This window comes from Zalophus californianus, chromosome 6 (genome assembly GCF_009762305.2).
Source record: "Zalophus californianus isolate mZalCal1 chromosome 6, mZalCal1.pri.v2, whole genome shotgun sequence".
Classification (NCBI taxonomy): Eukaryota; Metazoa; Chordata; class Mammalia; order Carnivora; family Otariidae; genus Zalophus; species Zalophus californianus.
Window position 1 is genome coordinate 108,383,062 of NC_045600.1, and position 26,972 is coordinate 108,410,033.

Genomic DNA, 26,972 nt, shown 5'->3' on the forward strand with positions numbered 1-26,972 from the left:
GACTTTTGCTCAGGTCATGATCTTGGGGTTGTGGGATCTGGCCCCACTTTGGGCTCCGCACTTAGCACGGAGCCTGCTTGAGATTCTCTCCCTCTCCCTGTGCCCCTCCCACTTGACACATGTGTGCAAGCACTCCCTCTGTCTCTCTCAAATAAATAAATAAATAAAATCTTTAAAAAAAAATAACTTTAATGAACCCATTTCATGTTCTCCCAAAAAACATTTTTATGAAAAATAACTTTTTTCCAAAACACAAAAAATTAATGAGAAGAAAGGCATTGTTTTACCCTTTTGCAAATCTCTTTAAGTTAGTCTGGCTTAATAGAAGATTTGCATGTTATATATGTATATATTAGAAGACTTGCGTGTTTACTTTTGCATTCAGCCTGTTTTAATACCATGCACGCAGCCTCTGGAAACTCCACCATACGCTCCTAAGTGAATGGCAGTGAAAAGGCAAATAACGTCCTAGTATTATTAGGAATATTGTTTCAACCCAACAGAATCCGTGAAAGTCTTGGGAACCCCCAGGGACCCCCAAACACACTTTGAGAACCACTGATGCAGGGGAATTTTTCATGAGAGAAAATTTTATGACATACTGTTAAGGGAAACAAAAAGGTAAAATATAATTAATCCCATTAGAAAATTTCTATGTGGGGCGCCTGGGTGGCTCAGTCGGTTAAGTGTCAGACTCTTGGTTTCAGCTCAGGTCATGAGGTCGAGCCCGTGTTGGGCTCCATGCTCAGGTGGGAGTCCGCCTAAGATTCTTTTCCTCTGCCCCTCCCCTGCTCGCATGTGCTCTCTCTCCCCCACGCCCTCTCTCAAATAAATAAATAAATCTTTTAAAAAGAAAATTTCTATCTATCATCCAGAAAAGACCGGGCGAATATATACCTAAGGATAATAATGGTTATCTCCGAGTATTGGGATCATGAAGTTTCTTTCATTTTCTTCTTTTTCCATAGCTATAGCTTCTTAACTTTTTTTAGGTGAACAGTTAATGTTTTGTATTTCAGAAAACAAACAATAAAAGCAGTATGTTGACATAAAGAGGGAGCCCCTGAGGTTTGAGAGGCTATAGAGAGGAGCTCAGTTCAGCCCTCCATTTTGTTCGTTGCAAATGTTTTCTCCCAGAGTTACACACGCTTAAGAGCTTGCTGGTGAAAAGGCTAACAAGACAATGAGGGCGAGGGGTGGCAGTGGGGTGGGTGGGTGAGGCAACTCTTTCATCCGGGGGATTCACTTAGTTTGGGTGTCTGAGACCATGTGGAGCAAGTTTCCACACCCAAAGAGTAGCTCCTTAGGAATCGGGGCAAAGGCCTGCCGTCCCGTGCTGCACGGGCCACAGCTGTCAGTGTCCTGCCCACAGTGGCCACGTCGAGCCAACAGGCATAGCCCAGCTGGTCTGGGGACAGGGCTTACCAGCCATAAAAGTAATGCCAAATTCAGAACCCGCTTATTATCGGTCAGCAATAGAGATGAGCTGTTCCACGTTGGCCAGTTTTCTAGGAAGAAGGTTCTATTATTTTAGCGCCAGGTTCTTTTCCCTCAGTTTGATAGAAATCTCTCTACAAACAGCTTCCTGTGTTTTTCAGCACAAACACCGAAAAGATTTTGGCCCTTTCTTAGCGGATCCTAATCATTGCTTTGAGCAGCGTTCATTATGAGCTGTGGACTCCTGGGGTTGCACTTTTGTCCCTACACCAAATGACTCCAGGCGATTTTCCCCGAGCCAGCCGGAAGCCACAGAACATTGTCTGCTGTTGTCGTTCTTTTCTGAATTTTTCTGTCTGCTATCAGGTGTCCTTCCCATTTCCCTTCTTGCTTCTCTGAGAGGTTCGGGCCAAATGAGAATAGCACTACCCGGGACCCCCAGATCCCTGCCCTGAGACTGAGCCTTCGGAGGGAGGCTCCAGCTGTCCCTTTGTTCAGGTTCCCTCGAACCGAAGCAAGCCGGCTTTGCCTAAGATGCCAACATTTGTGATGGAAAAGTTTTCTCCGGGCTGGGAGGCACGTCCACAGAGACTCCAAACGACAGCCGTGCGGATGTTTTGCCTTTGCACAGTGCTCGAATCCAACAAAATCTGACACTCGATCCTCCTGGGTGGTGGGTCGAGCCATCCGCATTTCACAGCTGGGGAAACCAAGGCTGGGGAGACGGGCCTCCCGTGGGTCAGCGCGGGAGCCGGACCTGAGGCCAGCTTCCTGCTTTCCAAAGGCGCAGCTCTTTGCAGCGCCCCTGACGCTGGTGAACAGAAACGCTCCGGCTGGCTGGCTGGTCTTGAAGAAGTGCATTTGTCTTCCCCGGGGCTGTCGTTCGGGCTGCTCTTGGGAAGGCCGGGGGCCTGTTGTTTCCCTAGTTAACATTCAGCCGCTAGCTCTCTCCTCTCTGGAGTGGAATGTTAAGCTGCAGATGGGGGAGCAATCAGCACCCTGATTGCCTGGCACAGCTGGAGGGGCCTTATGAATATTCCAGAGACCAGGCACTGTGCCCAGCGGCCTGATTAACCACTTGGGCCTCCCCAGGTGCACCGCCCCTTTCCTGCCGCACTCCACCCGGGCTGCCTGCCCGCCTCCAGATCCGGGCTGCAGGAAGGCCAGAGCTGGGAGCAGAGTCTTGCCCGCCGAAGCTTTAGGCAGCTACCCGGTAGCCCCACGGGCACCTGGTGGACGAAGAATGAGACCTGGCCTGGACGTCAGGAGTCGGGCTTGTCCCCGTGGCCCAGCGGTTCTCAGTCCCGGCCGTGCACTAGAATCAGCAGGACAGATTTTGAGAGTCTAACGTACCTACTGCTTTTGACTCTCACCTCAAGTCCCATGATGAAGATATAGTTATTCTCCCCATTTTACAGACGACGAAACAGAGGCTCGGAGAAGTCAAGTGACTCCTTTGAGATTGCACAGCCCACAAGTGGCAGAATTTAAACCCAGGGCTCTCCCAGTGCTCACCTTCCAGAGGATTAGGCAGAGGATGACTGGACATGTGCCTTGTATTGTTACTACTGTTGTTTGAATGTCTCCAAGGACTTCCTTGGACATTAATTCAACCAGTACTTTATGAGCTCCTCTGATATGCCAACACCATTTGTCTATCCCTGCTGGAAGCCAGGAGAATGGGTATTTCCTAGACTCAGTGGGAAGCTTCTGCTCTGAAGGCCTGAAGCAGCAATTTCAGTTGGCAGGAAGAGATGGAGAGAGGTGTCTTGAAGCAGAAACCAGACAAGATGGCGTCCTTCCTACAGTCAGCAGACTGAGTCATGGACTGAGCACTCAGCCCCGTAGGGGGCACTGGGGACCCAAGTTACATCTGGCCTGGTCTCTGAGAGTCTCAGAGGACTTCCATTGGTGGGCCAGGCAGGTGGGAGTTTCCTGAGAGGGTCCTGCCTACGTATGTCTTGCTCACAGAACCAACCCCATGGTGCGTGCTGGAAGCTTTTGAACGTGCCCGTCTTAACGGCTCCCTGCCAGCCATTCAAAATGATTGGACATTATTACATTCTCCAGGAACGGGGACCCTGGTTAATTTATGTTCAGATTTAGCTGCCTATAGTGCAAAATAACCTGATTCTGGGATCGGGATGTTACGCTTAGTCTCCGGGGAGAGTCACTTCTAACCCTCGTGCAAGCTGAGTCTTAGTGACCTGGCGGCAGAACATTTCTCCCTTTGACTTGGGTCTGGGGTGCTGTATTCTCGTCCCCCAACCCAATCGGTGTGGCCTCTCTTGCTTTTTGTCCTGTCTTCGGTGTTCGAGGGTAGGAGCCTAACCGGGGCTGGGCAGGTGTTGCCCATCACCCAGCCCTGCAGGGGTGGGTGGTAGAGGCGAGCTTGAGCAGGAATGGGAGCAAAACGCCACAAGGCTTCTCAGTGAGGAGAGCAGAGCCCTGGAGCAGGAGAGCAGCACAGGACAGGGGCTAAGAGATCAGGCTCTTAGAAGCTGACAGACCCTGCTTGAGTCTCTGCCTTGCCACTTAGTTGCTGTGTGACCTCGGGTGAGTTACTTAACCTTCCTATGCCTTAGTCTTCCCTTCTGCAAAATGATGGGGTTGGGCCACACGCTCTCTCTGGTTCAGTTTAGCTCTGGTGGTCCCTTCCCCTCCCACACCGTTTTGTTCAAATATGCCCTCACGAGTGTGCTGGTAGGCACCGCGCAGAATACAAGAATGGCTCCTTCTCATCCCTCAAGGCCCAACTCAAACGAGGCTTTCCCCATCCCAACACCCACCCAGAGACAGTCTGTGACTGCCGCTGTTAGGCTACTTCCTAAATGCTTCATTATTGTCCTAAGCTGTTGGTGTACCCATCCAACTATCCACCCACCCACCCATCCATTCAACAGATGTTTATTGAGCACCTACTATGCTTCAGTCCCAGTTGCAAGACCAGGGATACAGCAATAAACTCGACCAAGTGCAAACAAAACCAAAACTTCAGGAGTTTGCGCTTCAGTGATTTGCTTTGATTGGCCTGAGAGCCCTGAGGGTGGGGAATGTGTCTGACTTGTACAAGGCCTGTACACAGTAGGTGCTCAGCAAGGGGGGCATTGGGCTGACCTGAGGCCAGGTCCCAAGGCTCCCATGCCCCGTCTCCCTAGCTGGGGTTTTCTCTCTGCTGGTCCTGGGAGCCCCTCTCCTGCAGGTCCTAGGGACAGTGCGGTGCCCTGCGGGGGGCTTCCCAGCCTCAAGAGGAGGCTGCACCCTTCCCCCTAAAGCCCTTAGAACAGTATTGCCGGCCCAGCTGCTCTTACTCTGGAATCGACCCCAGAAGTTGGCAGACCAGTTAGCTCCATGACTCACCGTATGTTTGAGGCCTGGTCATAAAAGAAGGACCAGAAATGAGTGCCTAGCTCAGTGCCGAAGACTGTAGTAAAAATCAGACTTTCTGCTCCCCTGAAGCCTTTGCTTCCATTCCAGATTTCTGGAACACTCCCTCTCCCTATCACTGCCTGCCTCAGCACTGAGCTCCTCAATCCTGCTGGCTCCCATGGAAAAGCCCCAAATCTCCATCCCTGCTCCCCTCTGCAGACAGGTCTCCCCCTCTCTGGGGGGAATTCAAAGAGTCTTTTCCAAATCCATTTTTCAGATCTTTCCTCAATCGTTCTTTGTTCTTCACGCTGCCTTCCGCTTGGTGCAATTTGCATCTCAAAGCCTGTGACAGCCTGAATGTACAGTAAGTGACTTTGGGAAAAGGGGGGGAGAATTGTGCTCTGAGAGAGAAGTCACAACTTCATTCCATTTGTCTGAGGGCCGAGATTGACAGCCTTGCTTTGTGTTTTTCCCTTTTTTGGAAGAACGACTGCTTATTTTTGAGAAAAGTGAAGCCATGCTCTTCAGCAGACATGGAAGTGTTGCTCCCTTATTTTAGTTCATGGTTATGGGATGGGACCCTCTGGATTGAGGTACAGGGGGCCAGGGAGGCAGTCTGACTGGTAAATATCCTGAGAGGTCAAACAATCCATCCCTCTGCCTTGGGTCAGGGCCTCTGTGGAGCTGTCTCCCTGGCTTCATTCTGAGCCCAGCCAGTGAGGCTGTGAACTTGGGCCATGGACCTAACCCACTCCCCCACCCCACCCCACCCCGAGGCACCAGCCTGGACGCCAGACCAATTTGCCAGATAGCTGGATCTGCTCTCTGCGTTCCTTCTCAGGCCTGGAGCCTCCCACGTCTTTAGAAATCGTAACTCCATCCCTTGGCTGTGACCCCCTGGGCAACGTACCCTCACTGTGCCTCGCTTTCTCCATTTGTGAAATAATAAGATTCTCGTTGCTCAGGGGGCCGCAATGGTTAAACAAGCACTCGGCCCATTGCCGGGCACACGGTGTGTGTTCAGGAAGCAGGAGCTTGGTGGGGACAAGGGCTTTTGCCCACTCCCTCCTCTTCCTTGGTCCACGTAGGCCCAGAAATAGCCCGTGGGCTCCCCAGCCTGCAGCCAGCAAGGAGGAGGCTTGTCTCTGGCCTTCTTAGAACTGTCTCGCTTGCTACAGTCACTGAGCATTGTAGAGAGGAAGGCACTCACAGCCCCGTCATTTGTGCCCCAAAGGGCCTGGGGATGGTGATGCAGGGGCACACAGTTGGGACTGATGGGAATGCCCGCGGGAGGGGGAGCTTGGGGAGGAGTCTGGGCACATTCTGGTGGCTGATCGTGCACCTCTCAGCCTGTTGCTTACCTGGAGTCCACCTGTCTGCCAGGGTTAAATGAGATAAGGCATGGAAAGGTTTACCATCGTGTCTGGTATACAGCAGGGGCTCAGTAAACTGAGCTCTCATAACTGCTATAACCCCCTTCTATCATAACTTGCAGTTCTATCAGAACCGCTATCCTACGCTTCACATCACGGGGAGAAGAGGTGCTGGGGATCGGGATCGGGACAGGGGCTCTCTGGAGTCTAGCCGGCTCGGATCCGAGCCCAGGACCGCTGGGTGGGTGTGAGCTTGAGATTCTGTGCTCTGAGCCTGCCTGAGGCCTCACAGTCCCCGGAGCCTTTGCCCCCCCCCCCCCCGCCCACCTCCCCAGTGCCCCAGTTCCAGCCTTGAGTTGACACGATGCCAGAGTCGGAGGACCCTCCAGTGTGGGGGATGTGATCACATGGTCTCAGTACCAAGTTGTATCCCTGAGAAATCCTGACCCCAAAGAGAAGCATCTTACCAAGGCTTCAGGGAGCCCCCAGATGCCCTTAGGGCCCTTTCCCAGGGGTCCTTGCCGGAGGCCCATATCAGACCTACCGAGGAATTGGTGGCAACAGTGGCTTCCCTTCACCAAGGGAATTTGCCTTTGGTTAAGGTTAGGGTGAGATTTAAGGAGACCAAAGCCTTGAGACCCAAAGGAATGTGTGGCTAATGGGAGGATTTCAGCCCATGAGATCGGTTTACCCAGGACAGCCATCCCCAAGCCCTGGAGAGGAACTTGCCTGTTCTCTGAGGTCTGGGGCTGTAAGGGCACAGCACCTGGAGCTCCGTCCTCCAGTGTCCATCGACTCCCGACACTTCAGGGAGCAAAAGTGATAAAGGGTACAGGAGGGGCGGGGTAGGGAATGGAACGAAGGTGGCCTGGCTTGAAACAGGGCATCTCCCCGGGGGGCCAATGGGGCCCCCAGGCCTTGGCCAAGACCCCTCCTAACTGGTCCTTCTCATGGCAGCTTCCAGAACAATGAGTGTGTGTTTGCCTTGCCTGAGAAACTCCAAGCCCGATTTAGTTTGGGCTAAGAGAAGGGAAGTTTTCTTTGTAGGGTGGCCTTCCTAAAGTCCCTGCCCCCAGCTCCATCCCAAGGCTCTTAAAGGGCCAGGTCACCTTAAGGTGCAGGGAGAGGTCACAGCACTCAGCTTCTTAAAACGCAAGATAGGGACACCTGGGTGGCTCAGTCGGTTAAGCGTCTGCCTTCGGCTCAGGTCATGATCTCAGGGTCCTGGGATCAAGTCTCTTGTCGGGCTTCCTGATCAGTGGGGAGCCTGCTTCTCCCTCTCCCTCTGCCCCTCCTCCCGCTCATTGTCTCTCTCTCTCTCAAATAAATAAAATCTTAAAAAAAAAAACAAACACCAAGAGATGGCTTTGTGGCATCAGCATCACATGGTGCTAGCCCGTCCTCCCCCCTTTCTATTCCACTCAGCCAAGACCTTGATTTCAGTTGCTAGGCAACCCATGCCTAAGTTTCCAAGTGGGTCATCTGAACACGGGAGGGGGCAGGTTGGGACTACCGTGCTTAGAACCCTGCGTTTTATAGATGGAGACACTGAGGCCCAGAGAGGGCTAGGGACTTGGTCAAGACTGCACAGCTAGTTGGTGCCCTGTGTGTCAGGGGATCAGCTGGGACTGGAAAACCTTCATAATCTCATTTCCCCACGCACCTTCCCCCCACCACGAGAAGCACCCAGGCAGCAGCAACACCTTGGGGACTTTCTATGAGAAGCTTCCATCTGCCCAGACAGGGAGGCAGACGCCCAGGGATGAGGCAGAAAGGCTCTGGCATCGTGTGCCTGGATTCCAACCCCAGCTCCACCATTCACTAGCCATGTGCTTTGGGCTAATACCTAATATTCTGTGCCTCAGTTTCCTCAGCTGCAAAATGGAAGAAATGCTAAGTCTCAACCCCAAGGCCATTGCGAGGATTCAGTGAGGTGTCACATAAAGCTTGAAAGGGCACCTGCTACAGGGACTCCCCACCGGGGTGCCAGCCCCCAGTCCTCCAGCTTACTCCTTTGTCTCCAGTGACTTCAGCCCCAATCTTTGTTTTCTGACGTAACAGATACCGCACAAAAGTTGTCAAACTTTGGTTTTTAACACTGGTACATTTTGTCCAAATAAAACAAGTTCTTCATTTTGTTTTTAAGATTTATTTATTTGTTTGAGAGAGAGAGAGAATGGGAGGAGGAGCAGAGGAAGAGGGAGAGAAGCAGACTCCTCTCCGAGCGCAGAGCCCGATGCGGGGCCCGATCTCACAACCCATGAGATCATGACCTGAGCTGAAACCGAGAGCTGGATACTTGACCGACGGAGCCCCCCAAGCCCCCCAAATAAAGCAGGTTCTTAACTGTAAGGGGGGGCAATCTGGATAAGCCCACGGACCCCTTCAGAGAATAACAATTTTAATCACACAAAATAAGATAAACAGGATTAGAAGAGAAACCGACTATGTTGAAATATAGTTATCAAAATGTATGCCAGAACTGTGACATAGTATTATCTGTGCTTTTATATTAACGCATTAAGTAACATGATCAAAGTGGAGGACCTCGTGAGTACAGTCATTTCAAAGCAGTGCTGAGTATAAACCTTATTTCTGGGCAGCAATAACAGAATAATGTTATCTGAAAATATCTGTGATTATTGATGAAAAAGTCCCAGGTTCGGCTAATCTTACTGGGATTTGTTGCCTACATTTATAAACAAAAGAAATATTAAATTTCAGTCAGAAGCTAGTGAAATTTCTCTCCTGTCCAAGCTCACAGACCTAAAAGGTCTGTAGACCCAGATAAAGACCCCTGAAATAAAGTCACAAGTAGACCATCAGTGTATAAAATCAGGATGAGTAGAACTGCTCTGCGGGAAGCTTGGTCTGGAGGACCAACAGAACCTGCCTGAGCACCCCTCCCCGCTAAATCCTAAGCTTTGCTGGCAGTGAGGAAACCTGACTTCCCTGACTGGTTCGGTGTGGGCTTGGACAAGTCCCTTTGCCTTCCTGGGCCTCAGTTTCCCCATCTGTAAAAGGAGACATTGGACCCGTCGTCCTCTAAGATCTTGTCCGGCTCTGAAGTCCTGAGAGTCATGCTTCTCCCTTCCCCCCCCCCACTGGGCCCCCCAGAGACAAAGGCCTCAGAAGTGTGGGTTTGCAGGAGCCCTGGACCAGAGAGAGGGAACAGCTGGGGCCAGGCTGGCCAGTTCCCAATTGTTCAAAGCAGGAGGAGGAGGAGATGCACGGTGCTCTCCAAAGCGACAGCTGGGTGAGCCTGGCTGGGGGCCTTGTCCTCGTCTACCATCTGTGCCTCCTTCCTGCAGTCCGCCAGCAGGGGAGGGGGGTGCGGATGGGGCCCGAGGCCAGGCAGCAACCTGGGTGAGAGGGGGAGGGGGCTGCCAGGGACGAGCACGGTGGCTTAGTGTTGGGTGCTTAACTCTTTCCACCCTCCCTTTTTCCACCCTGGTCTTAGAGAGAGTTCTGGAGAGGGGAAGATACACAGCCCTGGGTCCAGTTAGGTTACTTCATGGCTGTGTGACCTCTGACAAGCTCCTTGACCTCTCTGAGCTGCACTCTTCTTTGTCCGACAGACATCATTCTTAAAACTGCCCCCTGGGATCTGAATGAGATTTAAGTGACATGGGATAGGTAAAGTGCCCCGAAACAGCACTGACAGAGATAGGACTGTGGGCTCAGTGCTGGAGGTCATCCCAAGAGGGCTTACACCCCCCGGGAGCTCCTTCACACCTTCGCTCTGGCTCCTTCCCCCTCCGGACTGCCCTTACTCACCAGTATCTGCAGACAGAAAGTTTTACCCATTTAGAATAACATCTATCTATACATAAGTACTTATTTTCAGGTAGTAAAACCTTCACATAGTTTAGACTTCAAAAGCAATCAAAGGACATACAGTGAAGAGTCTGCCTCTCACACCTAGCTTCCAGTTTTCTTTCTTTCTTTTTTTTAAGATTTATTTATTTATTTGAGAGAGGGTGTGTGTGCACAGGAGCAGGGAGGGGAGGGGCTGAGGGAGAGAGAATGTCAAGCAGACTCCCTGCTGAGCGAGTGGAGCCTGACAACCCTCGATCCCACGACCCTGAGATCATGACCTAGAACCAAGATCAAGAGTCGGATGCGTAACCAACTGAGCCACCCAGGCACCCCCTAGTTTCCAGTTTTTGGTGTTTTTACCAGGAGGCAACTAGTATAACAGTTCCTCAGGTGTCTTTCCTGAATAAATGCCCAGAAATTGAATTGATGGTTCAAGAGGTTTGTGATTTCTCCCGAGAAACACACACACACGCACACGCACGCACACACATGCACACACACGCACGAGAACTTCTTCCTGACATTGTAAGTAGGCAGAGGTTGCTTAACAGGGCACAGAAAGCAATAATTATAAAAACCACTGACCATCTGAGCAAAAAAACTTTTGCTCATCAAAAGATACCATTAAGAAAGCAAAAAGGGGATGCCTGGGTGGCTCAGTCGTTAAATGTCTGCCTTCGGCTCAGGTCATGATCCCGGGGTCCTGGGATCGAGCCCCGCATCGGGCTCCCTGCTCCGCAAGAAGCCCGCTTCTCCCTCTCCCACTCCCCCTGCTTTGTGTTCCCTCTCTCACTGTCTCTCTCTCTGTCAAATAAATAAATAAAATCTTAAAAAAAAAAAGAAAAAGAAAGTATGTTTCTAAGAAAGCGAAAAGGCAGACCACAGACATGGGGGCAATATGTTCAGTGCATATTCCTGGCAGAGGACCGGTGTCCATAGTATATGACGGGTGAAAATAAAGAGGCAAGCCTTAGATGAGTATTGTGTAAAAGTGAATATCCAAAAAGCTGATCAGCCTACGGAGAGGTGCTACTTTCTCGGGGTAGTTTTGATTTAGCATTTTTATTAAGACTGAGGCTGAAAATCTCTTTACGTGTTTAGACCTATTTGCACTTCATGGGGTCATTACTCACTAGGAAAATGCAAATTAAAACAGGCGTTAGTACCATACACTCACTAGAGCAGTCAAAATTTAAAAGACTGACAACTTCAAGTGTTGCTGAGGATGCAGAGCCATTGGAACTGTCCTGATTTGCTGGTGGGAATGTAAAATGTTACAGCCACTTTAGAAAACTGTTCTGAGTCTCTGATACAGTGAAACAAATGTCTACCCAAGTAATCCCACTCATAGGTTTAAACCCAAGAAAAATGACTACGTATATCCACAAGAAAAGACTCGTAAAAGAACGTTCTTAGTGGGGCGCCTGGGTGGCTCAGTCCTTAAGCGTCTGCCTTCAGCTCAGGTCATGATCCCAGGGTCCTGGGATCGAGCCCCGCATCAGACCCCCTGCTCCATGGGAAGCCTGCTTCTCCCTCTCCCACTCCCCCTGCTTGTGTTCCCTCTCTCTGTATGTCTCTCTCTGTCAAATAAATAAATAAAATCTTAAAAAAAATTGAGTCTTGGCATACTTTTAATTTTTTTGCTAAGATGATGTGTGGGAAACTTTCTCAGAGTGGCTTCAAGTAGCATTTCTATGAAAAATGAAGTTGGAATATCTTCATATGTTTAAAGTCTATCTGCATTTCCGTTTTGTGTGAATTGTCTGTCCATTTCCTTCATCTGTTTTTCTCCAGGGTCATTGATTCTTTTACTGATTGCATAAGTTCTTTATATATCAGGGAAATTGGCCCTTTATTTGGAATATGAGTTGCAACTGTACCTTTCAAATGGTGTTTTTTGCAATGCAGATTCCTTCTTTTAAATCTCAAGAAGTCTAATTTACCAGTCTCTCCCTCTGGATCGTGAGCCATGGTTAGAAAAGCCTTCCGTTCTCCGATGTTATACAGTAGTTTTCTCACTATGCCTCCCAGTACTTTATAATTTCATTTTTATATTCAAATCTTTGATACATTTAAATGTCCTTTGGCATAAAGTATGATGTATAGATTCATCTTATTTGTTTTTCTACATGGCCCTCTGGTTGTCTTAATACCACTTAGTGAGGGCGCCTGGGTGGCTCAGTTGGTTAAGCGACTGCCTTCGGCTCAGGTCATGATCCTGGAGTCCCGGGATCGAGTCCCACATCGGGCTTCCTGCTCAGCAGGGAGTCTGCTTCTCCCTCTGACCCTCTTCCCTCTCGTGCTTTCTATCTCTCGTTCTCTCTCTCTCAAATAAATAAATAAAATCTTTAAAAAAAAATACCACTTAGTGAGCCCTCTGTCTTTCAGATCATCTGATTTGAGATGCAGTCTTTGCTACATTCAGCATTTCTGGATGTATTTGGGTTTATTTATGGACCATCCAATCTTTTCTACTGATTTCTCTATTCACATACCAGTATGACAATGCTGTGTTACTAAGGCTTTATAATGTGTTTTAATATCTATAAGGCTGGTCATCATTCATTTTCTCAAACATTAGCTGCCTCTTCTTGTTTGTTATTTTAGTATTTAATTTTAGAATCTGTTCATATAGATACAAAATGAGACCCTCTTCTTTTTATTGGGATTATGTTCAATGCCTAGGAAAAATTAAAGAGAGTGGACAGTCCTATGATGTTGAGTCTATGATTGCAGTTGACTTGTTCTGGTCCTTTGTGCCCTTTTGTAGTACGTTAAAAATCTTCTCCATACAGATCTTATGTATTTCTTGTTATCTGCATTTACTGCTTTGCTGTGGGTATTGTATACAGGGCCTTTTCCCCATTATATCTGTGAATTGGCGACTGTCTATTGGAAAGCCATTCGTTGTCCTATGTTAATTTTTTATCTCACCATGTTACTGAATTCACTAATTGTTGATAGTACTTTGTAAGTGTTTTCTGTTAGGTGTTCTGGGGATACTGTCTTATCATTTGCAAGTTTCACCTCTTTACTTACAATTTTCTGGTATACCTTTTCTTTTCTGATTGCATTGGATAGCACCTCCAGGAAAGTGTTAAGCAATAGTGGTGTCTTTTTTTTTTCCAAGATTTTATTTATTTATTTATTTGACAGAGAGAGACACAGCGAGAAAAGGAACACAAGCAGGGGGAGTGGGAGAGGGAGAAGCAGGCTCCCACCGAGCAGGGAGCCCAATGCGGGACTCGATCCCAGGACCCTGGGATCATGACCTGAGCCAAAGGCAGCCGCTTGACGACTGAGGCACCCAGGTGCTCCCAATAGTGGTGTCTTTTTCCTAACTCTGATGACCCTACATCACATGTTTACCCAGTATATACTTGGAGTTGAGAAAGATAGCTTTCTTCCACCAACATTTTGTTATGAAACTTTGCAAACATTCCTTAAAGTTTAACTGGTTTTGCAGAGACCATCACCCAGATTCTATCAATAGCATACTCTACTTGCCAATGCTGGGTGCCCTATTTCTTTGAGGCAGGGAAGGGGCTTCAGACAGAGAATTCCTTGGAACGTTCTGTGGGGCTGAGCATCACATGACGCTCAGATGTACAAATACCGAGAATGAGGCGCCAGGCCACTTAGTGCCCTGCCCAAGGTGTCACACGGGCCTCAGAAGTAGAGGGAAGGGCCGCCTGGGTGGCTCATTCGGTTAAGCGTCTGACTCTTAGTTCTGGCTCAGGTCATGATCTCAGGACTATGGGATCAAGCCCTGCGTTGGGCTCCATACTCAGCGGGGAGTCTGCTTGAGAGTCTCTCCCCTCCCTCCACCTCTGCCCCTCCCCGTGCTCTCTCTCTCTCTAAAATAAATAAATAAATCTTAAAAAAAAAAAGAAGAAGAAGAAGTAGAGGGGAGCCCAGATGTCAGGACATGAAGTGGGTGAGGTGGTGCTCAAGTGAAAGAAGACAAAGGATGACAGCCTCCCTCAACACCCCGCCCCCCGCCAGCATTCTGAGCTTCTCCCCAACCCCCAGCGCTCTGAGCTTCCACAGGACCCGGGGACTGCAGCAGCATTTCCAAGGGATATCCTCTTTCCTGACAGCTGGTGGGGATTTTCTTTCTTCCGTCCTTTCTCTGTCTCCTGCTCCTGCCTAGCTGACCCCTCCTAGCAGAGCCCCAGACAAAGAAAGGGAAGTGAGCTGAGAAGGGACTTCCCTGGGATGCCTGGGTGGCTCAGTCAGTTAAGCGTCTGCCTTCAGCTCAGGTCATTTTTCCAGGGTCCCGGGATCGAGCCCCACATCGGGCTCCCTGCTCAGCGGGAAACCTGCTTCTCCCTCTGCTCCCTCTGCTTGTACTCTCTCTCTCCATCAAATAAATGGAGAAATAAAATCTTAAAAAAAAAACAAAAAACAGAAGGGACTTCCCTCCTCTGAATGACCCGTTCCTGGAAAGCTGGAGTGGGCAGCAAGGTGGAGGCCTGGGGCGGGGGAAACGGTAAGGAAGGGGTCGAGGGAGTTTTGTGCCGGCCCAGGGTGGTATACAGGGGGCTTCTGCATTGTCATTTTTATTTATAATATTGCAGTCCCCCCTTGAGTTTAAATAAATAAATAAATAAAAATTTTTATGTATACATTTATGATTTTTATATGTAATTTATATATATAAAAATATACATACATATATATACACGGGTGTCTAGTCAGATAGACTTGAGTTCAAATCTCGGCACTGCCAGAAACTAGCTGTGTGACCCTGGGAGAGTTATGATTCTCACTCCTCTCCAGGACAGTGAGAGGGCCTGCAGTCCCAGGGGAAGGGCGAGTCTGCACCTGCCCGAGGGAGGCCCTTGGCAAATGGGCACTGGGGGCCCCTCTCCCCAGCCTTGCCCCTCCCGACTCTCTCCCGCTTGCATGGGGCCGTCTCCCACTCTGAAAGTTCCCACTCCCCTCCCTTTCCCGGTGAAGCTCACAACTGTCCTGGCTCCACAGAATCTCGCCCACCCGCCACATCCGACCCCCGTCCCACTCCGGAGCTGGTCCCGGTCTTTGCTACCCCGTGCCCTTCTCCCTCCATCCCACACAGCTTCAGGGCACCACCTAGGGGAAGCTCCCCAGAGCCACCGTGCGGCCACCAGACTGTTGACACCTGTCCCTGCCACGTAGCTGACCTAGTTCTGTGTTCACACCTGTGGCTGCTGTACCTGCCGGGCTCCTCGGGGCCAGGGACAATGCCCACTCATCCTTCTATTCCCAACACCCAGGGTTCCTCCAGGATACTGGACCAGGAGCTTTGGGGACCAGGAAGCATTTTGAGTGACAAGTCTTGGTGACAAGTCTTGGCCAAAACCTGATGTCTGCTGGACTATGAGCTATGAATGTAAGGCCCTGGCAGAGGGGCATGATGGGTGAGGCCCTGGGGACAAGACAGAGGCTTCTGGAAGATCCCAGCTCAGCCACCTGCAGCCATTCCCCCGCATGAAGGAGCAGCCTGAACGGGTGTCTGGAAGCAGTACCTAGTGGCCTTGGCGTCACGAAACTGGGTTTGCCCTGGGCTTCTCTGCTCACCCACGTGCCCCCTCTCAGCCTGTTTGCCCGATCCGTGAGATGGGAGAACACCCTGAAGACTGTGGTATTGTGGGCACTGCCTCATGCTGGAGGAACACAGAAAAAGCTAGTCCTGTATGTGTTAGGGTGCAGTTGCTGGGCAAGGGGAGAGAATTCAGACCAGTTAGTTCCATCTCTGTAAAAAGAATTGGAATATGTGGCCATGAAGTCATGGGCTTTGGGGCTTAGAATCCTGACTCATCTACTTCCTAGCTAAGCTATTAGACCCTAAAGCCTTGGTTTTCTTATTTATAAACTAGAGGTAATAAATCCTATCTGACAGGGTTGTTACAAGAACAATTTCTTACACCTGTTGAGCCCATCCAGTGGGCCAGGGATTGTTCCATGTCTTAAAGGAATGCTCACTGCAACCGTATGAAACAGGGGCTGTCCCGTGCTACAGAGGAGGAAACTGAGTCACAGGACAGTTAGGTAACTTACCCAAAGTCACACAACTGGAAAGTGTTAGAACCAGAAGAAACCTGGATGATGTGGGTCAAGAGGTCAGCAGTCACTGACATGCTAAACCTCAGTCAGCAACATGGCCTGGGTCATCTGCCCCACTGAGTACCCTGACTTGGCAATCTGCAGCGGGCAGGGAGGGACAGCAGCAAAGGGAACTACTGGAGGTCAGAGAAGCTTCTGGATCACGCAAACAGTACAGACAGTTGTGCAGACAAGGTTCCTATTCTCAGGAGCTGTGTGGGCCAGTAGCGGAGACCGACAGTAAACAACGGAACAAAGTAGTCATTAAGATTATTTCAGGGTGCCTGGGTGGCTCAGTCAGTTAAGCATCTGCCTTCGGCTCGGGTCATGATCCCAGGGTCCTGGGATCGAGTCCCACATCGGGCTCCCTGCTCCGCGGGAAGCCTGCTTCTCCCTCTCCCACTCCCCCTGCTTGTGTTCCCTCTCTCACTGTGTCTCTCTCTGTCAAATAAATAAATGAAATCTTAAAAAAAAAAAAAGATTATTTCAGACAGTGAGTGCTGTGGAAAAAAAAAGCCCAGCTCAATGATGTGATAGAGACTTGGGAGGGTTAGATAAGATGGTTAAGAAAGACCTCTCTGAAAACTTGATGGGAAGGAGCCAGTTATGTAAAGACCACAGGGAAGAATGTCTTCGCAAGAGGGAACAGCATGTGTTAAGGCTCGAGGCAGCAAAGAAGACCAATGTAGGGCATCGTGGGTGAGTAGCAGAGAAGAGATGCAGGAGACATGGACAGTTAGGCAGGGGCTAGATGACCCAGAACCTGGAGATCATACGAAGGAGTGTGAGTTTTTACCTAGGTGCAGTGGAAGCCATTCAAGCTCAAGGTTGCCTCTTACTTGAGCTAAGCAAAGAAATACACATAAAACACATCCCTTAGAAAACCTGAGACAGGATTTGACCTTGAGAAGCAGGGTATCTTGTCCACATTTGGACCATGGCTCATTTGCTGGCATATTTGCTTATCTGCAAATGGGCAACAGGGCCTCTCTCTGGTCAGGGCAAAGTGGAGGTGGCTGTGAAGAGTGTGGTAGATTTGTTTCACCCAGTGAGGGGGATGCGTTCTCTGAAAGAAATTGCAGCACTTTGCATAAAGGCGGGAGTGGGCCAGAGTCAGGAGCACTAACAAGAAAAGCAGTCCTGTGGTTGCCCCCGCTTTTGGTATACCACTGGATGGCCCCACTTCCTTTGAGAACAAAGAGCAAGGTTATCTCTGAGCTAGCTATGATTTGATGCCCCTGGACCAGAAACAAATATGAACTCACTGGAGAGATCGTTCCAGGGTGGTTGGAGGGCTCAATAAAGAAATCCCTGACAGTTTTCCTGCTAATAAAAAGGTTGTGTTTATTACAGATAACCATTATAGGGAACTGGATAGGGACCAAGAAGGTGAAGTGAAAATGTTCAGAATCATTAGTTTTTGTATTTGTTTTCTACTGTTGCTTAAGAAATTACCCCAAAACTGAGCTGGGGAGATCTGGCTCAGGATCTCTCAGGAGGTTGCTCAGAGGCTGTCAGCTGGGCTGCAGTCATCTGAAGGCTCAACTGGGGCACATAGGTTTCCAAGCTCACTCACATAGCTGTTGGCTGGAGGCCCTAATTCCTTGCCACCCGGGTCCCTCCATAGGCTAAATGTCCTCATTCATGGCAGCTGACTTCCCCTGAGTGGCGATCCAAGAGAGGAAGGGCCCCCAGGCAGAGACCATAAGCTTTTACAGCTCTCACCAAATCCCGTTAGCATCACAGAGCAACCCTGATAAAACTTGGGAGGGGACTACACTGAGCTGGGTCTGCCAGGAAGTGGAGATTACAGGGGGCCACCTTGAAGGCTGCCTCCCACACATCCCAGAGTTAAAGTGCTTTACAGGGATAGGTAGTGTTCTGAGGGGGAATGGGGACAGGGCAGGCGGATGATGCTCACTCACAGAATTTTGACTATGCCTGACTTTTTCAGAAGCTCAGGAATGTGTGATGGGGGATCCACAGGGCTAGCAAATAGGGAGGGATGAAAGGACCCTACTCCACTTAGTCACTGAGTGCACCTTGGGGAAGACTTACACTATAAATAGTAAGATTATCCCCGTGGAAAACAGAACAACTTGGTCATTTGGAGTTGGGGTGTGTGGGGTGTGTGTGTGTGTGTGTGTGTGTGCGTGTGTGTCTGTGTGTGTTGTGTATACTTTTTGGATGTCTTCAAGTTGTCTTCTTTGAGTATGTATAATCATCTGACTCTCCAGAGAAGCCACAAATGGTGCAGTGGCTCAGCTTTGGAAGTGAGAAGGAAAGGCACCACTAGAACCAGAAAGAATGCTGGTCCAGAAAGAACAGTGGCCCGGGGAGAGGTGCAAAGGGAATAAGATCGATCAAGGCAACAAACCAGGTTCTGAGGTGGGGACGTGCCACCCATGAACCCGTCCTCCCTGCTCCCCACCGAGTGGCCAGGCATTCTGGGACCACAGGTGGAATGTGAGCTCAGGGACCTGTGACTTGAGTCGATGCACTTAGTGGAAGGTGTCGGGGTCGCCCGACTGACGATGGTAGAGGTGGATGAGGAGCAGCTAGGAGAACCCAAACTCCAAAGGAAAGGGACCAAGAACAGGCTGTGGCATGGAGGGTGATGAAGGAGTACCCGGGAGCCATTGTGAATGCTGGAAACCCAAGCCAAGAGGTGGGGGGTGCGGGGTCCCCTCTCCTGCCCTTCCAGAGTAACCATGAAAGGGACGTCGTTGGGAAGGTCAGAATTGGAAGGAGCCTTGGGATTCATCAGGGTCCATTCCCTTGTCTTATGGGTAAGGAATAAAGACCCAGAGAAGGAAAGTGTCTTACCAAAGTCACCCAGCACTGTGGATGGCCAACTCGGACAGAGACTCCCAACTCCCAAGAGCTGGCAAATAAAAAGTGGTTGACTTTGTGTGGCTCCAGAAGCAGAGCGAGGCACTTACGGTAAGACACACAAGGAGGTGGATTTTCATCTCAATATAAAGAAGTATTTTCTAGCGAATTGAGCACAATAGTGAGCTACAGTTGACTGGGAGCATTCAAGTCAGCTGGAATGTGAGTCGGGAACCCCAGCCTTAGGAAGATCTGGTCTGTGGAATTTCCTCCCACACTCTACAGAATTCTGGGTGCGGCTGAGAGCAGTGCTGCCACCGCCCTCTGCTGGTGGAATTGCAGTAGCACAGCTTCCCCTGCTTGGCCACTACACTGTCCTCGGGCCCCGCAAGGCTTTCCAGATGGAAAGCAACCCTTTGCGATCTGAGAGCTCCCTGCTGGAGCTTCCAGAAACGAGATGGGGGGTATCCCCTGCACATATGTGCCAGAAGGCAGGAGAGGTAGGCAGAATGCCCCACCAGTGTCTGTAAGCTGAGAATGAACCCCGTGAACCATCCTCAGGTGACCCCTTACTACCCCCTTCCCACAAGCAGAGCCTCCAGAATTGATGGGGGGGTGGGTACTGGGCACTGAACCTGAGTGTCTGCAGACCTGGGTGTGGCCCTGGGTATAGCCGTTGTTCACAGACTCACAGGGTGACTTGAGCAAGTGCCCTCCCTTCTTTGGGTTTCATACTGATGGTGGGGTGGAGGGGCAGGGACTCTGGCCACCAGAGAGGTTCATTGGTAGGAGCTCTTCTGTGGGACACAGCATGAAGATCACTAAACTCGGGGATGGTCAATGACCTCATCGGCCAAAGTCTGAGGTTAAGAGTTTGCACTGACCCCGGCCACTTCATTCATTCCCATCTCCCCCTCTCCACACTTCCAACCAGTATGCTTAGTTCTTTCCCCTCAGATCTGCCTCAAGGAAAGTTCCCAAAGCGCACTCAGATGAGTTGCAGTGACCAGCAACATCTCCCACCACTATGCACTACTCAGTAGTATTTATATGTTAAAAGCAGCAAGGTGTAATGCCAAAGGAATGAATCCCTAATGGTGGAGTTTCAGGTATGAGTCAACTTAAGAGTCAGTGATCCTTTTATAAACTGGCAAGATTTTAGAGTCAAGAAAGCTTCCCCCTTCCTTTTGTTCTGGTCAAACCACAGGCTGGAAGTACAGTATTGTTCTCCGCTCTATGAGCCATACTTTAATTGGGAAATAGAGCAGAAGGTAATCTGAAGAAGGCAGCCATGATGGCAGAAAGACTTCTGATCCAGCAGGAACTGGATTGTTTGTAACCCCCACCTTCCATGTGCTCTGGATTGCCCTTCCAATGTCTGCCTTCTGCTTTGCTGTCATTCCTTTATGAGGCTTTCACAGTACCTGGGGGAAAACAAGCTTGTGTTAATTCTCCTTCCTCAGCCCATCCCAGCCTCTGCTTGGGACTGCAAATCTGTCCCTTCCTCTAGCTGATTTTCCCAGGGAAAGAGTACATTTCTGAGGGCAGGAATAGCACTTTCTAGGCACAGGAGAGATGCCTTGGTGTCTGAAAAGAGGTGGGGCTCGGGGGAAGTCCGAGGTCCTGCTTTCAGCTCTGCTACTTTTTTGCTTTGTGACCTTGAACAAGTCAATGAAACTTTCTAGGCCTCGGTTCTCTCATCTCTAAAATTAGGGAACTAGTACCTCCCCCAGGGGAGTGGGGAGAACTCAGGTACCATGTTTATAAATGTTTGCAAACCATAAAACCAATATCACTAATAGAATAATACACTTAGATCCATCCAGTCCTGCAAGACAGCTTTGAATCCTGCCTCCCCATGTCATCTTAGACAAGTCATTTATAAAAGGGAAATAACAAGTTAACACATATTTAAAGTACTTAGAAAACACAAACTCAGTAGGTGCTCATTAAATGTGAGTTATGACTACATCTCCTGGAAGAGAGAATTCATTCAGTCAGCCAATTTTTGCTGAGCACCGACTATGTGCCGGGTACTGTTGGAAAAACTAGGGACCCAACAGGAAACAAAACATAAAAATCCTGGCCTTCCTGGGGCCCATGTTCCAGTGCAGGAGACAGACAATAGAGTAAGTTGTTGAGTATAATAGAAGATAATGCTAGGAAAAAAAAATAGAGAAAGGGACAGGAATAGGGGAGGGTGAAGTGGTAGTGACAACTTTAAATGCAGTGGTCAGTTACTCTGATTGGCCCAATTTGAATTAGATGTTCATCCTGGTCCAATCAGCTGTATATGAAGGAGGGGGTGTGAATCCAAATCTGATTGGCTCAGCTTTAATTCATGTTCATTCTGATCCAATCAACTGTGGGTGTGTGTGTGTGTGTGTGTGTGTGTGTGTGTGTGTGTGTGTGTTTGGGGAGTGGCTAACATGCCTGCAAGCCTCCCCATCTATGGATAAGGGCCATTGTGAGCTGCACAGACATTCCAAGGGAGGACCCCTGAATTCAAGCAGTATGTTCTTCTCTTCCTGGTCTGCCTTGGCTTTCGACTTCCTAGGACCAATCTAGCTGAAGGTCTTTTTCTTCAGCTATCAGGATTAGGGAGCCAGAGGTTAAGGGGGCCACTTGAATAGCAAAGATAAATGCCCCCTGGTACCCCAGGTGCCGCTGTCCCTTTCTGACTGAGGCTTACTGTGTACGTGACATCCCCAGGAGAGTTGCTTAGCATGCATGCTGCTGGCTGCTAGCTCATCCTGCAACCCTGGGTGGGTTAGAGCCCCCTTCCCACCCAGGCTGAGCCAGGCATGGCCTCGGGCTCCGCGGTACAGGGTGTGGGCTCTGGCGGATGAGAAAGCCCCAATTTCTGTGCTGATAGGAGCCCTCTCTTCCTTCTCTCGCCCAGAGCCCCCAGAAGGTGGCCTTGGGGGCCAGGGGACAACAAACGGATGGGGTCCCAGGCATCGGCGGGTGGGCAGCCAAGACTGAGCTCAGAGGAGCTGCCCACTCTGTGTCCTATGGGGGTCCCCAGACGCGCAGGCACTGCACTCCCAACCCCCAGCCTTCACGGCTACATCTGTTGCTGTTCCTAACACAGACCAGGCCTTGTGTCCCATTTATTGTTTGAGAATTAGAGTAGCCCCAGGTCACGGGAAAGATAATGGATCTGGCTGGAGGCCCGGTAGCAGGCCTACCAGGGGATGTGCTCCCTGCCCCACCCCCTCCGGCAGCCCAGCTCTGCTCCTCTTCGGTAGGAGCCAGTCCCTGCCTGGGCCCTATGCGCAGATGAGGGAGGGTATGGACCTTTTGCAAAAGGTCACCTGCTTCGCACTCATACCTCCATTCAATAAAAACTTATTGAGAGTCTATCCTATTCCCAGCACTGTGCTAGGTAGCCGTGACCAAAACAGACCGAATGTCACAGAGCTCACATTCAAAGGGGGGGGGCGGATTTCCTTTCTAGGCGGCCAGTGCCAAGCCCAGGGAGGGTCCCTGTCTGTGTTGGATGAGCAAATGGGTGGAAGTTCAATTTATAACCGCAGCCAGTTAGAGCTGGAAGGGCCCTGATGTCTCAGCTCCGTCCCACAGACACTTCTGAGCACGTGTGCAGGGGCTGTGCTGGGCTGGGGTTGCAGCTTGGATTAGGCGCCTGACTTACCCGTGGAGAGCGCACCAATGGACGGAAGAGAGGCAGCCCAGAGGCACTGAGCACAGTGCGGGGGAGAGGGGGTCCTGGGTGCAGAACACAGGGGCAGGGTGGGGACACGGACCCTTATTTTGTAGATAATAATGATAAGTGAGGTTTATTGAGTGCGTATTTGGTGCCAGGGCTGTGCGGAGGGGCTTACGTTTATTGTCTCCTGAAGGAAACTGAAGTCCCGGGAGGAAGGGCCTTGCTCACTCATTGGTGTGCGCAGAGCCAGAGCCAGATACTGGCTCCAGGAGCTCAGAGGGCGTGCGGTACATCCCTTCACCCACCACCCAGCTGCCGAGCACCACCTGGCTTCAGCAGATACAGTGAGAGAAGGCTTGAGTTGGGGTGGGAGGGCATCTAAGAAGTGAGCTGCTCACCCTCCATTTAAAGGGGGCTTTCAAGGCCACTGATGTCCCAGGGTTATTGCCTCCAAGGTGGCGCAGCCTCTTAGATATCCCTGATGGACCGAGGCCAGGGGTGTGAGCCACAGGTCCCCCGCCCTGCCTTCGGGTTCCGCAGCTTCCATGTAGGCAGTGCCAGCCCAGGGCTGAGACTTGGCCATGAAGATGCCAGGCCTTGGGTCCCTGCAGAGTCTGCATGCTCTTGATGGTTGGGCTCTCTCAGGGGATAATTCCAAAGAGACGAAGCAGAGGAGTGGCCCAGCTCTGGGGAGTGTGAATAGTGCCCTATGATCCCCTCCCACTGCTGACAAAAGCAGCATCTGGGCAACTGGCATGTGGTTGGGGGATTATTTGACCCTGAATATAGACTGACATTGTGTTTAGAGCCAGAGGGCATAAGAAGCATGTTTTATACTTCGTAGGTTTCACTGGGTCCCATACTCTGCTGAGAACCCTCCATGATTATCTCATCTAAGATGAAGGTGCTGATGGTGCACCTGGCTGGCTCAGTTGGTTGAGCATCCAACTCTTCATCTCAGGCCTTGATCTCGGTGTCGTGAGTTCAAGCCCCGTGTTGGGCTCCATGCTGAGTGTGGAACCTATATTAAACAAACAAACAAACAAAAAACAATGAAGGTGCTGATAAACTCTTGGGGAAGACAACCAACATCCGTGAAAGGAAGCAAACAATACAAGGTAATGCTAAATTGAGAAGCAGGGCAGCATCGAGGTTAGAGAACCACAGAAGGCTATACACCTTGTGAATGGTACCTCCTTTGAGTTGTGCAGTGCACAACCCATGCAGCTATACAGGGGATCTGATTTGGTCCAGAGTTTGTAGCATTATTCTCACTCAGACCGTTTATAGCATTCAATAAAAATTTACTGAGATCCTGCCATCGGTCAGGCACAATTGCAGGCATTCAGGTTTCAGCAGAGACCAAAACCAAGCACCAGGCCTTGCGTAACTTAAGTCCTAATTCAGAAGTCATGCAGACTGAGGCCTGAGTCCTGGCCTTGCCACTGTATTAATTAATCTCTCTGAGCTTTGGTTTCCTCACCTGTAAAATGGCCACAATGATGATATGTACCTCATAAGGTTCTTGTGATAATTGAAATAACACTTGGTTTCAGGTGTGACACTTGAAGGTCCTCAGTAAACGGCAGTCAGCATTATCACCAGTGGTGGTTCATGGGGGAACAGGCTTGTGAAGCTGATGGAAGGGGGTAGTCACAGGATGTGGAGGAGTCAAACAAGATGTCTTAGCAGGAACAGGAATCAAGGTGGCTCCTGAAGGATGGTAGGGCTTACAGAGGGTTCAGAAGAACAGACCCTTCCAAGGATGGGTGTCCTGAGGAATGTGGGGATGGGCAGTGAGGCAGTCATGGGCCAGTGGGGAGTCCTCTGATTTGGGGACCATATTTTCCCCAACCGAGGGTCAGGACACACATGATCCGGCAAAGAATTTCTGTGTTTCTTCCAGATGTGAGAAGCAGTCTGAGATAAGGTTTGGTCATCAAAATTCTGGAATTTCAGGAGATTTCTGTGTTTTATTAGAACCTGAGACATAACGTTTAACATAGGGTCTGTCTCTTGACAGATCTGAGAAGTATGACCCCAATAGAGTTGGACAAACTGGTGGGTGAGGTTAGGGGAGGGCAGGTGGATCAGGATGTGGGCCCCCAAAAGCCAAGCAGATAAGCTTGAGGAGGTAGGGCAAGGCAGATGCCTCAGTCAGGATTCCTGGTTACTAACAAGCGGTCACGCTGGTCCTCGTAAGCAGTCGGGGATTGGGGGCTTTCACGGATTCAAGGGGCTAGGGGCGGTGAAGGGCCAGACTAGGAACACAGAGAGGCACCCAGTCAGCCCTGAGGGCCCAGAGCAGGAACTTGAGTCAGTCGTTGGCCAACCTGGGTGGGAAGTATCATTGGCCGTGTCCAGTCGGACGCCCCTCCTCGGCCCCCATAGGACGCTGGGGTGGAGGAGTCCCACTTCAGCTCTCGTGATGCAAGGTGAGGAGCTGCATCCCATCGGTCCCCCAAATCAGGAAAGGAACTTGGATATCCAACTGCCCAAATTCCTACAAATGGTTATGCCCATGGAAGGTTCTGGAGGGGCTGTACCATGAGAGTGATAATTATGGAATGCCGACCTCACACTGGGGTTCCAGAGGAGCCAAGCACCCAGGAGACCAATTGGAAGGCTGCTGGAGCACCTGGGGGCGGGGGGGGGCGTGGGCACAGTGGGTCTGGAAGGGACAGATGTGAAGGCATTTATGGGGATTAACTTACCGGAGGCCTCGGGGGTCCTCTCAGTGCTGAGAGCTGCCCCGCATCTCTGGGGCTTGGCGAACAGCTGTCAGGGCTCTAGAGGGTCACGTGGCCCCGGGCAGACATTCAGACGTCCTCTTGCTGATCGCCCAGAAGGAGCGCGGGGCTCAGGCAGGATGCAGTGAGCCATTAGCAAAGCCTGCTGTAGAGAGAGATAGGAGCCCCGGGGTGACAGGTGTACCATGGGGTTGTTGTTCTGGGGCCCTCCAGAATGCCCCCACTGTTCTGAAGGAGAGACTGAGGCCCCGAGAGGCGGGAACTCGTCCCAGGCCACCAGCCAGTGAGCAGCAGGGCTGACATAAGCCCAAGTACCCTGACCCCCAGGCTACTGGCCTTCTAACTGGGACGGAGGTTCAGTGGTGTTCCCCGGACGCCGGGGGGACTGGGCAAAAACAGTAACCCCGAAGGAGCTTCCTTTCACACTGCAGGAGACATACGCAGGGGTGTCTCAGTAAGAGCCCCAGGCCAGAGGGTATCCCTTTCTCTCTCCAGAGAGCAAGTGGAAGGGATTTTTATATTCTTGGCAATATCCCTGGAAAACACAAGAAGGCCTGGGGGGGTGGGGGTCTCTGTCGAGATGGCCCCTTGTGTATCAGGCGTTCAGGCGTTCAGGCCTCTGGGCCAAAAAGCAGAGGGCTGACCGGGGAGCTGCTCCTGACCTTGACTAGGTTGCCCCTCAGGCCCATCCAGGCCTCCATCCCTTCCGAGGCTGCTCCCATTTGAGGTGGGTTTCCATTAGGGCCCTCTCTGTGGCCGGGCCCCCGGGGAGAGGCACCAACCAGGCTCTGGAAGGAGCACGCAGGATGAGGCCTGTTTGGGGCCAAGAAATGGGGAGACAGCAGAGCCTGTGGCTGACCCCACAGTGGCCCAGGCCACATGTCCCCAGGGCTCCCCACCTTCCGGGAGAGCCGGGGGGCAGGGGGGAGGGCTTGGTGCTCCCCTTGACCTTGAGAGCATGTGTGAGCACGCTTTTTCTTTCGATTTTCTGCCTAGACTAGAAATTGCTTTTCTATTCATCGTAAAACAAACAAAATTAAGTCTTTCCCCATAATTTGCATAGATGCTGTCTTGTACTTTGTATTTTTGTATGTTTTATATTTTTGTCGTGTGTATTTTTTTTGTATTTTTGCCAATTCTTTCACGGTTCCAACAGGTTACATTTTAGGGGTTTCTGCCCACACACCCCTTCTCTGTTGTGGGAAACTGGGAAGTGGGAGGCCTGGGATGCTGGAGAATCTCCGTCCCTGCGGTCTCTCCCCCACACCCTGTCCCCCATCACACTCGAGGCCTGGGATACCAGGAAACATGCTCCCTGGGCTGGGAGTCCCTCCCCCAGCCCCTCAGCTCCCTGAGTATATATAACATTGTTCTTGCTCTGCAGGAATTGCTGGGCACACCTGGGTCCCACGGCAGCCCATTCTCCTGCATTAAACCATTAAAGGCTCCCATTGCCATGGGGTAGAGGCCAGACTCCTTCCCAAGACCAGCAACTTCCTCAACTGTCTGTCTAGGCCTTCCTCTGTGGCCTTGTCTCTCTCCACTTACTTTGCTTTCCAGATATACCCGGGCCTTTGCAGGCGCTGGTCCTTCTGTGTCTTAAGCATCTCCCATGCTATCCTTGGCTGTGTACTA

At 50.6% G+C, this 26,972-nt stretch overlaps 1 protein-coding gene and 1 long non-coding RNA gene across 7 annotated transcripts in view; one reads left to right on the forward strand and one right to left on the reverse strand.

Annotated features, from left to right (window-relative positions):
* The window catches only part of CORO2B (coronin 2B), a 129,317-nt gene that overhangs the window by 72,223 nt on the left and 30,122 nt on the right, over positions 1–26,972 (forward strand). The window lies entirely within an intron of this gene.
* Positions 23,407–25,140, reverse strand: LOC113909924. The gene is made up of 3 exons (XR_003515853.1): positions 24,921–25,140; positions 24,101–24,300; positions 23,407–23,608 (listed from the first exon to the last, which is right to left on the reverse strand). It is a non-coding gene; the product is annotated as an uncharacterized LOC113909924 (long non-coding RNA).